Here is an 11,315-nt window from a genome sequence, read left to right as displayed (position 1 = left end):
GGTTAGAAAGGGTTAAAGAACAGTGATTTGTTTAAGCGGTGACACTGCTCAACTCTTGACAACCAGTGTTACCCCAGACCTCACTACAGCCTAAAACTACAACACAAATCTTGCACATTTGATAGAGAAGTCAAAATAATTGTTAAAGAGAGAGAAAGGGAGTGATAGAGAGAATGAGAGGGGAAGAGTGAGTGAGTGAGAGAGAGAGAGAGAGAGAGACTGAATATTGGTGCAGTGCATCAGTGGGGCTCCAGTAAGTGACGGTGATCTGGGTGTAAGTCTCCCGGGTGCCATGTTTCTGTCACTCGTCGTCTGAGTGATTCACGGCTGGCTTCTGGTAAGAGCCGTCAAGCAGTCCACACCACACTGCCTTCCTGCATCAATTAAGTGCCTACTCACCCTCCCGTACCCAACCCAAAAGCCACTATACCAACACTGAGAGCAACCTGCAATGTTTTTAAATGTCTGTTCACAAATGCCAAATACGAAAATGACTCAGATCAAACAGACAGTGAAGCTCGAATATTTTGATAGTTGGGTGTTGCTGATGTCAGTTCATGACACCATGCTTCCAGTGCATCCTTTGTATAACTGCTCAGTAGTACAATTCTGGGAAGGTGTGTGTGGTTGTGTGTGTATGTGTGTAATGATATTGCAGTGTGGAAAGCAGATGGCAGTGTTGCAGACGACTGCGAGTGTGATTCAGTCACTCTCGGCCCACATTCCCAGTGTCATGTGTCACAGAAACCAGCAGAACATTTAAAAAAAAAGTGTCACTGAACCGGCGACACTTCAACTCACTCTCCCTGAACCACATAAATATCTGATCACTCAAGAGTAAACATGAGTAAACGCGCCAAAAATAAAGACCCGTGAATGAGCCGTGTAGCAAAGGGAAAAGCAAAGGAAACACAGAGATGCAAGGATGCTGACACTTAATTCACTCCTTTTTGGGGGATATCAAACCTAATAAGTCAACATTATTATACAGTTCCGCTTCCACAGACGGCTCCCTGGAGCTGCACACATGCACAAGCTCAGTGTGTGACCTGGTGGCAGAGGAGAGCCACGCAGGGAGACTTCTTCTGCGTGTTGGGTGAGGAGCTCACATTGCTTTATTTGTCCAGCCTGTGCAAATGTCTCCTGTGTTGCACTGGTCTCACATTCGGATGGGTGACATTTCCTATGTAATGATCCAATCATAAAGCAAGGGAAATTGCACTGGTCTGCAGGTCTTTAAAAAGCTGACATGATTTCATGCATTTACCAGTATGCGCTTTTTTTTGGGTGGTGGTATCTAATTTCGAAGCTAGTTCAGCTGCTGAGATTGTGGCATTTAGGAATTTGTCACGTTTGGAAGTTCTACTCGCCCACACTCGCCTACACGTACAAACACACACGCAAACACACACACACGCGCACACACACACACACACACACACACACACACACACACACACACACACGTACGCAGACACAGTGCAGTATAATACATATCCATATAAACACACACACATACATGCAAACACCCCCCGCCCACACACACACACACACACACGCATACACACACACACACACACAAAATACCAGCACTATGTTTATACAAAGCCACTTCTTTTTACATGGCTCATGCTGAGTGCTGACAGTTGAGCAGGCTTTTCTTCCATGGAGCAGATCCAAGTGCTTGTGAAACACACACGTGTGTGCATGCAAACACACATGCACACACACACAAACACACATGCGCACACACACACACACACACACACACACACACACACACACACACACACACACACACACACACACACACACACACATCCCCTGTGAGTATAGTGTTAATTGGATAATGAGGTGGTTTCCCAGGGCAGAGCATGGCATAGGGGAGCTGCTGCAGCTTGGAACTTGGCCTCGAGTTTGGGTCTCTCCCTCAGCCCTCAAGTTATCTTACCCCTACTCTCCCTCAGCCCTCAAGTTCTCTTACCCCTACTCTCCTTCAGCCCTCAAGTTCTCTTACCCCTACTCTCCCTCGGCCCTCAAGTTCTCTTACCCCTACTCTCCCTCGGCCCTCAAGTTCTCTTACCCCTACTCTCCCTCGGCACTCAAGTTCTCTTACCCCTACTCTCCCTCAGCCCTCAAGTTCTCTTACCCCTACTCTCCCTCAGCCCTCAAGTTCTCTTACCCCTACTCTCCCTCAGCCCTCAAGTTCTCTTACCCCTACTCTCCCTCGGCCCTCAAGTTCTCTTACCCCTACTCTCCCTCAGCCCTCAAGTTCTCTTACCCCTACTCTCCCTCAGCCCTCAAGTTCTCTTACCCCTACTCTCCCTCGGCCCTCAAGTTCTCTTACCCCTACTCTCCCTCGGCCCTCAAGTTCTCTTACCCCTACTCTCCGCCATGCGTCAGAGCTGCACGCCACATGGCACGAGGTCAATTCCTGGGTCAGTTTATGAGCAGAAGACTCAAACAGTATGGAACAATCCTGTTGCCTTTAGGTTCCCTGGCCATAAATATCTGGTGGCGTGCAATAATTTTGCTTTGTCACTATTGACAGATGGATGGCAGGATGAGATTGGCTGAGTCTCTCGACGACAGCCAGCCAGCCACAATTGATAGGCGACAGCAACACAGAGCTTTCCAGAGGAGAAAGGTATATGTCATGTGTCCACAGAGAGCTGAGGCTTATTATAGCAAGGCTTTTGTATGCACTGGCATGCTTCATTCTTTGTGTGTTTTTTTCTCTACACAAATGAGCTGTACTAAACAAGTGTTTTAAATAGCTTTTTGTCCTGTTCATGTAGTGTACATTAGAGGTACTTGTGTCCACAGCCACTGAAACACTGAAACCCACTGGGGTGGCAGATTTTCTAAACAACCTCTTCCGTTTTTAATAACTAGCAAATAATTTGCATGAGAGAGCACCCAATTTGCATAGCTAGCCGTAGTGTACAAAGCTTGTGCACATGCACATGCACGCACAGTCACAGAGTTATTTAAAAATGTAAAAACAGATTGAGAGGGAGTGGCAAAGAATGCTGGCTTAATCTGACTTGTTATATCTCTCTCGTTTCTGCTCTATCCTTTTGGTTACACACTACGACTTTCCCTTCAAGGTTTCTGAATGCATTTGCCTTATTTGGATTAACTTATCCAAATATAGTGTAGACTGAGCTTGAAAGAAGAGCTCAACACAGTCTACTCTGTTTAAGCAATGGACAGACGCATAATGGCAGAGTACGCTATACTGAGGTCGCACACTTATTGACACAATATGGCAGAATATGACTACTGCCATGGAATGAACATGAATGCTCAGATCTGATTTTGTTCATTTATTTACAATCAAGATGTTTAAAGTAAGTGCAGAGGGGAGAAGAGTGGTGGGTGAGGAAGCATTCTCCATGACAAGTGAAGATGGCTTGCGCTGGAGTTTGGTGGACTCGTCCAGTTGGTCTGGGATTTGGAGGCAGGAAGCAGAGTGCAGGGATCAGGCAAGATGTCAGTCCAAAGGCTCAGCCTGAGGAATCTGTGAAGAGAAAACAAGAGAGAGAGAGAGAGAGAGAGAGAGAGAGAGAGAGAGAGAGAGAGAGAGAGCGAGAGAGAGAGAGAGAGAGAGAGACAGTGTTAGGCTGTGAGGTTTGAGAATTTCAGATGCTCTCTGACTCTCTTGCACCCGCATTTGGCACGTATGGTGCTGGAGAGCATGGTGTTCATCAGGAGCCATCAGCAGTGAAACCCTTTTTCCTGCTGGTTTCACTTATTGTGTGTTGCTGTCCGCCACTGTGGTGTTGAGCTCGGACGGTCCTTCACCAAGGTCCTAGAGTGGGGCTAGGTGGGCTCAAGCAGGTTTGAGGCCAGGCAGGCTGGCCAGGGCCATGCATGGGTGGGCGGGGCCATGCGGGGCCAGGCGGTGCTGGGTGATTGCCAATGGAGGTGCAAATGGGTATGGCTGCAGTCCACGGTATGCCTAGTGTCACAGTAGGCAATATTCACAGAATAAAAGAAAAGGACATATAATATACAGAAACAAAGTATGAGGTAGTTTTCAAATATGCAATTTTCAAAAGTGCAAAAAATAGTATACAACAACAATACTGCATAGTACTACAAACGTGTGACCAAAATTATACCGTGGTGGAGCGGCACCTTGCAGGATATTAATGTTTCACAGCCAGGCCTTTCTGTATCAGCATGGCTCACGTCTTCGGCTAGTTAGTATGGATTGGTCGAAGTGTTACGGAATGTGATGGATAGTGTATGAATTCTTTGAACACCCTACCTGTTTACACAGGGGCAAATAGCCAGAGCTGTTTATGACACTACAAGGGTTCCAATAGAGCTGCTCAGTATTCAGCGTTCCTCCGTATGTGGCAGTACACCACGGCTGACCTTCCCCAGTGAGGTCGGCATTCCGTGCAGCAGTTCTCTGTCAAGGGCCCAAGTTTTACCAGGCCATGCACTTGTCTCACATGGTAAGAGGTAACTGTGATCCTTGCTAAGGACTCATCATGGTCAGCATACTTATGTATAGTTTCTCGTTATAACTACTCTTAGCATGCCTTAATTGTAACTCTAGAGCACACTTATTTTCAATCTGTTGGCAAATCAAAGATTGTATTGCTAAATTGTTCAGGGCATTTTACTTTCATATAGTGAGTCAGAAAATTTGTACGTCTGCAATTTTTATGTATATCCTTCAGTTAAACTGCTTAAAATCTAGCAGCTTTTTCTTGTAAATTTTCTCCCTTATCCCTTCTCCATATCTCAAAGGCTCCTAGGGGATGTGTGACGGTAGCAGCAAAGGTGCTAACATTTCATATTTACAATAATTTTACAGGAGAAAGAAACTGTGCCTCACCTAGGAACAGCTGTTCCATGGCCTCTCTCTGTCTCTCCAGTTCTGTTGTAAGCTGAAGCGGCCTGGGCTCATCCTCAGGAACGCCGGGTGCTGGTGCTGTGTAGGGTTTTGCCTGGCAGCTAGGGGTCTCCAGTGCTCTGCCTGATAAGCACAATGAACAGGCTGGACTTGACTGACCACCACTACAACACAGTAATATTTCATCTTTAAGGGGACGAGGGCTGGGAACTTTTCTTGAATATTATACGTGCTTATGTAGCATACGTGCGCTACGATGCACCTTTTTCTCCTATTCCTCCTACAAACACCAAATTACCCACGCACACACATGGACACAAGTGTGCGCAAACACCCAGGCACAACTGGGACCCATGTGTACATGCACATATAAGCAGACACACACACATATGCAAGTGTACACATTCATGTGTACATACCATACGCGTGCACACACACACACACACACACACACACACACACACACACACATATATACAAACACATGTATACACACACTGACAAAAGAGGCAGAAAAGACTATTTAAAATAAAGCACATGAACAAATGCAGTAAGTGCCCATTCCTAGCAGGTAGAGAAGGAATGCATGGAGCCCACTTATGTCTTATAGTCAAATATTGGCTTTTTTTTCTTGTTTATTGTTAGCCAGTCCCTCAGCTGTAGCCTAAGGCGCTGGGCTCTTTAATAATGCATTCCTAAGATGTCCACATTGAGAGAAGAATGCCATTTGGTTACAGGCAGCAAGGCCTTTGCTGTCTAACCTTCTTGCTCTGTCCCTAGAGTATGTTTCAGCCTATGTTTGTTTGAATAAATTGTATTTACTGGACGTGTGTATGTGTCTTTGTGTGTACGTGTGTGGGCTTGCTTATTTATGCAAGTGTGCATGTGTGCACATGTGCATGTGTTTGAGCGTGTGTGTGTGTGTTTGTGTGTGTGTGTGAGCATGTGAATGTGTGATTCTGTGTGAAAAGAAATATTGCGCCATGTTCGTGGTGCAGCACTGTGTGTTGCAGGGGAAGGTGTTTTTTTTTGTTTTTTTTTCCTTGTAGCACGAGCCACAAGGTGAATTAACTGAGTGCATCACATCTGAATTAATCATCTTTTTCTATAGAGTGCAAACTCCCCCTCTGCACAAAGAGGGAATGGTTATGGCAGTTAAGCTTTTGCTAATGAAGTAATGTGTTTTAGCTAGCACCATGGACAGCGTAAATTATGCAAAGCTAATAGCAGGTCATTACAATCCACTCACCTACATGCTACAAGCTAGAAGAAAAGGGCAGGCTGAGGCTGTATGGATGATTAGCAGCAGTCATGTGATGCTTGAATGCAGTGAAATATGAAGCATGGTGGAGGAACCACGTTCCTGCACCATGTCATACTCTTTCGGTTTCTTTCCTGCTTTTTCGTTTTTCTTTAGTATTTTGAAGTGGAACAGTGATTAAAGTGACAGTCACCCATACATTATTCAATACTGATTGAAAAATACCTGTGTTAAAAAACACCTGGACCATTGCAGCATTTTTGTGGAAAGTAATTTGCCTCAGACCTTCATCAGCAAGGATGACCACTAATTAATGCATTCTCCTCTTCTGAAAGACAATTTCGATTGCTTAAGCATGATCAAACAGTGGCTATCAGCAGATATGCATGCGACTAACTCCCTTCCCATACCCCCCCACAAACACGCCGTGTGCGCGATGCCACACTCTCACCTTAATTGCTACATTGTGTGCCCCCCCCCCCCCCAAAAAAAAGAAAAAAGAAAAGGCAGAAGGAGAGAGGAAAAAGCGGACCGGCTTTTCATTATGTGTATGCCTTTGTGCCAAGCTGAGTGTTGGCCTTGGTGGCATGACAACGAAAGTAGTCAGGCATCTGAACCTCACTTCTCCTTGAGAGAGCTGGAATGTGCCTCTCTCATGCCTTCAACTCCTGCGCTTTCCGAGCAGCAGACGGACTGAACGCTGCCTGTGTTTTGTATGCTCTGCTTCGCTCTAAGTCTCCACTATTGCTGTTTGTCACCTGGTGTGGTTAGCACTTGATAAAGAATTATTGGCCATTCCCCCTCTAATCCCAGTGGTTGCCTTCCCAATAAGGACTGGTTGCCTGGAACAATGAAGGCCCTGCTGCTTGTACGGCTGAGTGATCGACAGGGGGCAGTAGATGGCCGTCTTTGGCATGAAATTCACCGTGTCCGATTCCTTTGTCTGCTTTGTATTATAATCCAATAACCAGATAGAGCAGTTTTCTTTTCATTTTTCCAGAATATAGATATAATTTGTATATATTCAGTATCGGAAGAATTGCATTTAAGAACAAAAGAGTGTACAGAGGGAATGCAGGGGTTTTACACTGAGGGAATGGTGGATGTTTTTTTGGCTGAAAACACCAGTGTTCTACACCCAAGCCCTGCAACAGCTCAGCGCTATAACTGTTTGGTAGCATTTTAACAGAGATGAACCTGAGTAGGGTCACTGCACAGAAGGAACTGTGTTGAACAAGAAGGAAAACAGAACAGAACAGAACAGCTTCTTGTCTATGCATGGCATTAATAACGGTTTCCCAAATTTATGTTCATCGACTGGGAATAATCTTGGATCTAAATGCAAGGGTATACCGACTTTTGCTTATACAAATGAGACAGAATAAACGTCTCTTTCTCAGATCATTTTAGGTCTTCGTAATTGGAAATGTCAAGCCCAGAAGACAGTCCCTTTGCGGGATGTTAAAAGGCTTGTTGGCATTAAGACAGCCTTACATCACTCTCAGTGAAATTAGGTCCATTTGCTGTTTGGCTTTTTTTTCATTACAGGAAAATTCTTCCTTTCCTTCCTCTTCAAAAAGGAATTCTCTCCACTTTGGGGACCAAAGCTGTCTTTCCAAAAGTGCCACAGTCTTATAAGGCATCTGCTCATGACAACAGCACAAACCATGTTTTCTTTCCTACACAGTTAAAATCAGACTTTGCGATGTTTTTTACATTTCTCTTTTTAATAGCCAACTAAGCAGTGTCAGTCAGCATATGCTGGCCCTGAGAGGGTGGCGGGGGTGCGAGAGCAGTCATTTTCACAATGGCAGTTTTGTGATTGTGTATTAAGAGCAGTCCCGAGGGAGTAAGGGCCACTCTCCCTTTGGGAGGCACAGGACTGGGACTCTGCAGAGCATGTAGCGCCTCAGATCTCCCTCAATTAATCCACCATTAGGAGCCTCGCATCCACAACTCAGTGCGCTTGGAAAGCGCGTGTGGCTCAGATCTAATTATTCTCTCCCTTCCTCTAAACCAGGGAGAGAGAGAGAGAAAGAGACAGACAGAAGGAGAGAGAGAGGAAAATCGCAGTATTAAAAAACCCTGTAGCTACGAGGCTGTAGCTGTGGCTGTGGCACTGGGTACATTTCTCTTGCTTTCTCTCCCTCTCTTTCTCCTTTCTCCCTGTCCCTCTCTCGCTCTCCCTCTTTTTCCATCAGTCACTCACTCAGACCCTCCTCTATCTCCCTCACTCCCCTCTCTATCTCCCTCTCTCACACACACCAAACGCACACACTCTCCTTTCTCTGTCATGCTCTCTCGCTCTCTCAGCCTCTCCCTCGCGCTCCCTCTGCCTCGCTCTCCTTCGCGCTGCAAGTTCATCCCACCGTGTCGTGCAACAACTGGCTCGGGAGTGAGAAGTGCCTTTTTGATCCTCTTTTGTCGAGCGTCCCCCCGGCGAGGACGTCTGTGTCGCCACGTCCACCTGTACACTCTGGGACTGCCTCGCCTCGCCGCCTCCCTTCTGCCTGCCTCACTGCGGCTCCCCGCCAGGCTGGAGAGCATGCAGGAAGCCGTGGCCGTACTACCCAAGGCATACCGCTGCTGCACAGCCCGGGCGACTGACGACTCCCTGGCTTTCAGCTCGGCAGGAGGTATCCGCCGGACCCTGGGGCTGGGAGGGTAAGTCACTCCGCACGTGCAGACATCTCTCCACGTCCACCTCTCTCTCCTCTCAGCTCTTTAGCATACTAGACAAGGGGACGAAAAATAAAAGGCATCCTCCCATTTCTAGCAAGTGTATCTGTTCAGAGCTTTTGTACAAAATCGATTTATTATTCTATTTTCCGTATTGTGTCTTTCTTTGTTTTTTTTCCACTCATTCATTCTTTTTTTTTTTTTTTTTTTGTAGCGTGATGCATATTTGTGCACTGCCCAGTCTAGAGCGCTGCTGTCAAGAGTGTTGTGCGATATTACCATATTCATGGGCTCTTTGCAATTAAATTGCAATCAGTAAAGGGTCCTGCCAGAAGTGCTTTTTTCTGTGAGGTGGAATAGGGCAGCGCGGATCTGGTGTGGAAAGCTGGGGGGAAGCGGAGTGACGGGAAGAATACGGATTCATTCAGAGATGTTCAGCAGGCGGGCTGGAAAGCCAAAAAAAAAAATCAGCGGAGATTTTCATCCCTTTTTTCGCCCTGCAATCAGCGTACCACGCAATTCCATCATAGAGACGTTCCAGAGAGGAGGGCGAGAAATCGACAAAAACCGAAGGAGCAAAAATAATGGTTGGGAGGGAGAAAGTGATTGAGTGCACCCAGAGGAACTTTGCTGAAGACAAACAGAAATAGATCTGCATGGAGACGCATTGATTAATTCTCTGAGTTGGTGAAGGGAGGAGAATCCCTGACTGGTGTGTCGAGTTGGAGAGTGTGTGATGTCTCTGAGGTGAAGAGAGTGCCCTGGGGCTATAATGCTGGGTGAGTGTGCCCTGCGTGCACATGCGCTTGTGTGTGTGTGTGTGTGTGAGTGTGTGTGTATGCGTGTGCTTGAGAGGTATGTCCCGTTGTTCAGGAGCCTGGGAGCTGTGGGGATGGGGCAAACAGGAGCAGAAGGCTGCTCCAGCGTGGGGATGCTCCAGACCTGCTTTTGTTGTGTTGAGGGCTTCAGTCCAGCTTCTCTCTCTCTCTCTCTCTCTCTCTCTCTCTCTCTCCTCTCTCCATCTGCCTCCTCTACCATCTCTCTCCACTATCTTCTACAGCCCTTTTTCAATGTTATCTGTCTCTATTGGGATGTAATAGGGTAAGCTTGTTGTCTTTCTTACCTTGCAGTCTAAACTTTAAGTATTCATTCAGCCTTCCTTTTAACATTTGACTTTTGCTTCTATTTGTGTGTCATCTTCTGGGTATTGATGGTTTACCAGGAGTTTTCTGATGGTCTAAACACTGCTCAGTTGTGTTGATGTTGTCAGTATTATTCCTCTTGCTAACAAAAATAATGTGGAAAAGAAATTAGCTGTATGTTTTATCAACTGCTTCTGGAAGGTATGTCAAACCAATTTAGGTTTCTAAATATGTGCTTTTACCCTTAGAAATCCACTCTCCACAAACGAAAATGTCAGTTGCACCATTTTGAATTTTTTATATATTTTCTAACTGTTTTTATAATTTTATGTATACTTTAAACCTTGTGAATAGCGTAAGAATTATTTTGCAGAATGTTTTCAGTAAAACTGGAATTCCTAATTCAAGTGGGAAAACTGTAAAACAGTTTTCAAAAATTGTCAACAAAATAAACAAAACCAAATAAATGATGACTAAAATGAAGGCACTAATGCCTGAATACTGAATCAGGAGTATTGATTAAAAAGTAAATCAATGAAAAGGAGTATGTTATTTTTCATTCATGTGAGCAGATAATCTAAAATTTTGTATTTACTGCTTCAAATACCATTCATTATTTATAGTTTTATTTGAGCTTTGAGCTTTTTACATTTTAACACTGATAGCCAATTTTTACTTATATGTAATTTTAAAAAAAAGATTTTGACAAATAACAATTTTCCAAATTCACAAAAACATTTTGTCAATATGTGTTAGAGCAAACATGCTGTGTATTATTTAGCGCGTATTATTATAACACATATTCTCTTTGCTTATTGTCATGTACAGTCAATCTGTCATGTACAGTCAGTCAGATTCAAAATGTATATTTGCACTGAAAAAAAAATTCTTAGCAAAATGACGTCAAATTTGACCTCCACCCTCTTTTCTGTTGTACTGGTGTCAAGTCCAGGGGGTCTAACATGCTTCATTTCAATACTCCCCCACCAACAAAAAATTCTCCTTGTGGGGTAAATAGAATATTTGTCTTCATTATTTCCCTCTTTCTTTCAAGCAGAAGACATAAGGCGTGTATGATGGGGTGGATAGCTTCAATGTGTAGGCTTGGCTTGATAGGCCACCTTGCTGAATCCTAACCTCATGTGTTTGTTCTCCAGGAGGGCTGATACAGTGGGATATTGTGTGCAGCGTGGAGCTGGGAAACAGCACATGTACTGGAGCCGATGGAGCCCAGTTTGGGCCAGGCCCTCACCATCCTGTCGACCCAGGTAGGTGCAGGCTTAAGAGGGGGCGCAACCCCCCTCCCCCACCCCCCTGCTCCACACCTCCTCTCCAAGTCTAAAGCTGCTACATTATATAC

At 45.2% G+C, this 11,315-nt stretch overlaps 1 long non-coding RNA gene across 1 annotated transcript in view; it reads left to right on the top strand.

Moving 5' to 3' along the window:
- Positions 1-11,122: 11,122 nt before the first annotated feature.
- Positions 11,123-11,315, top strand: part of LOC145651258 (uncharacterized) — a 3,173-nt gene continuing 2,980 nt past the window's right edge. Inside the window, exon 1 of the long non-coding RNA XR_014117098.1 lies at positions 11,123-11,223. This is a non-coding gene — a long non-coding RNA (uncharacterized LOC145651258). The remainder of the gene's footprint in view (positions 11,224-11,315) is intronic.

This window comes from Electrophorus electricus, chromosome 14 (genome assembly GCF_041902795.1).
Source record: "Electrophorus electricus isolate QZ-2024a chromosome 14, ASM4190279v1, whole genome shotgun sequence".
NCBI lineage: Eukaryota > Metazoa > Chordata > Actinopteri > Gymnotiformes > Gymnotidae > Electrophorus > Electrophorus electricus.
This window is presented reverse-complemented; position numbering and strand designations above follow the sequence as displayed.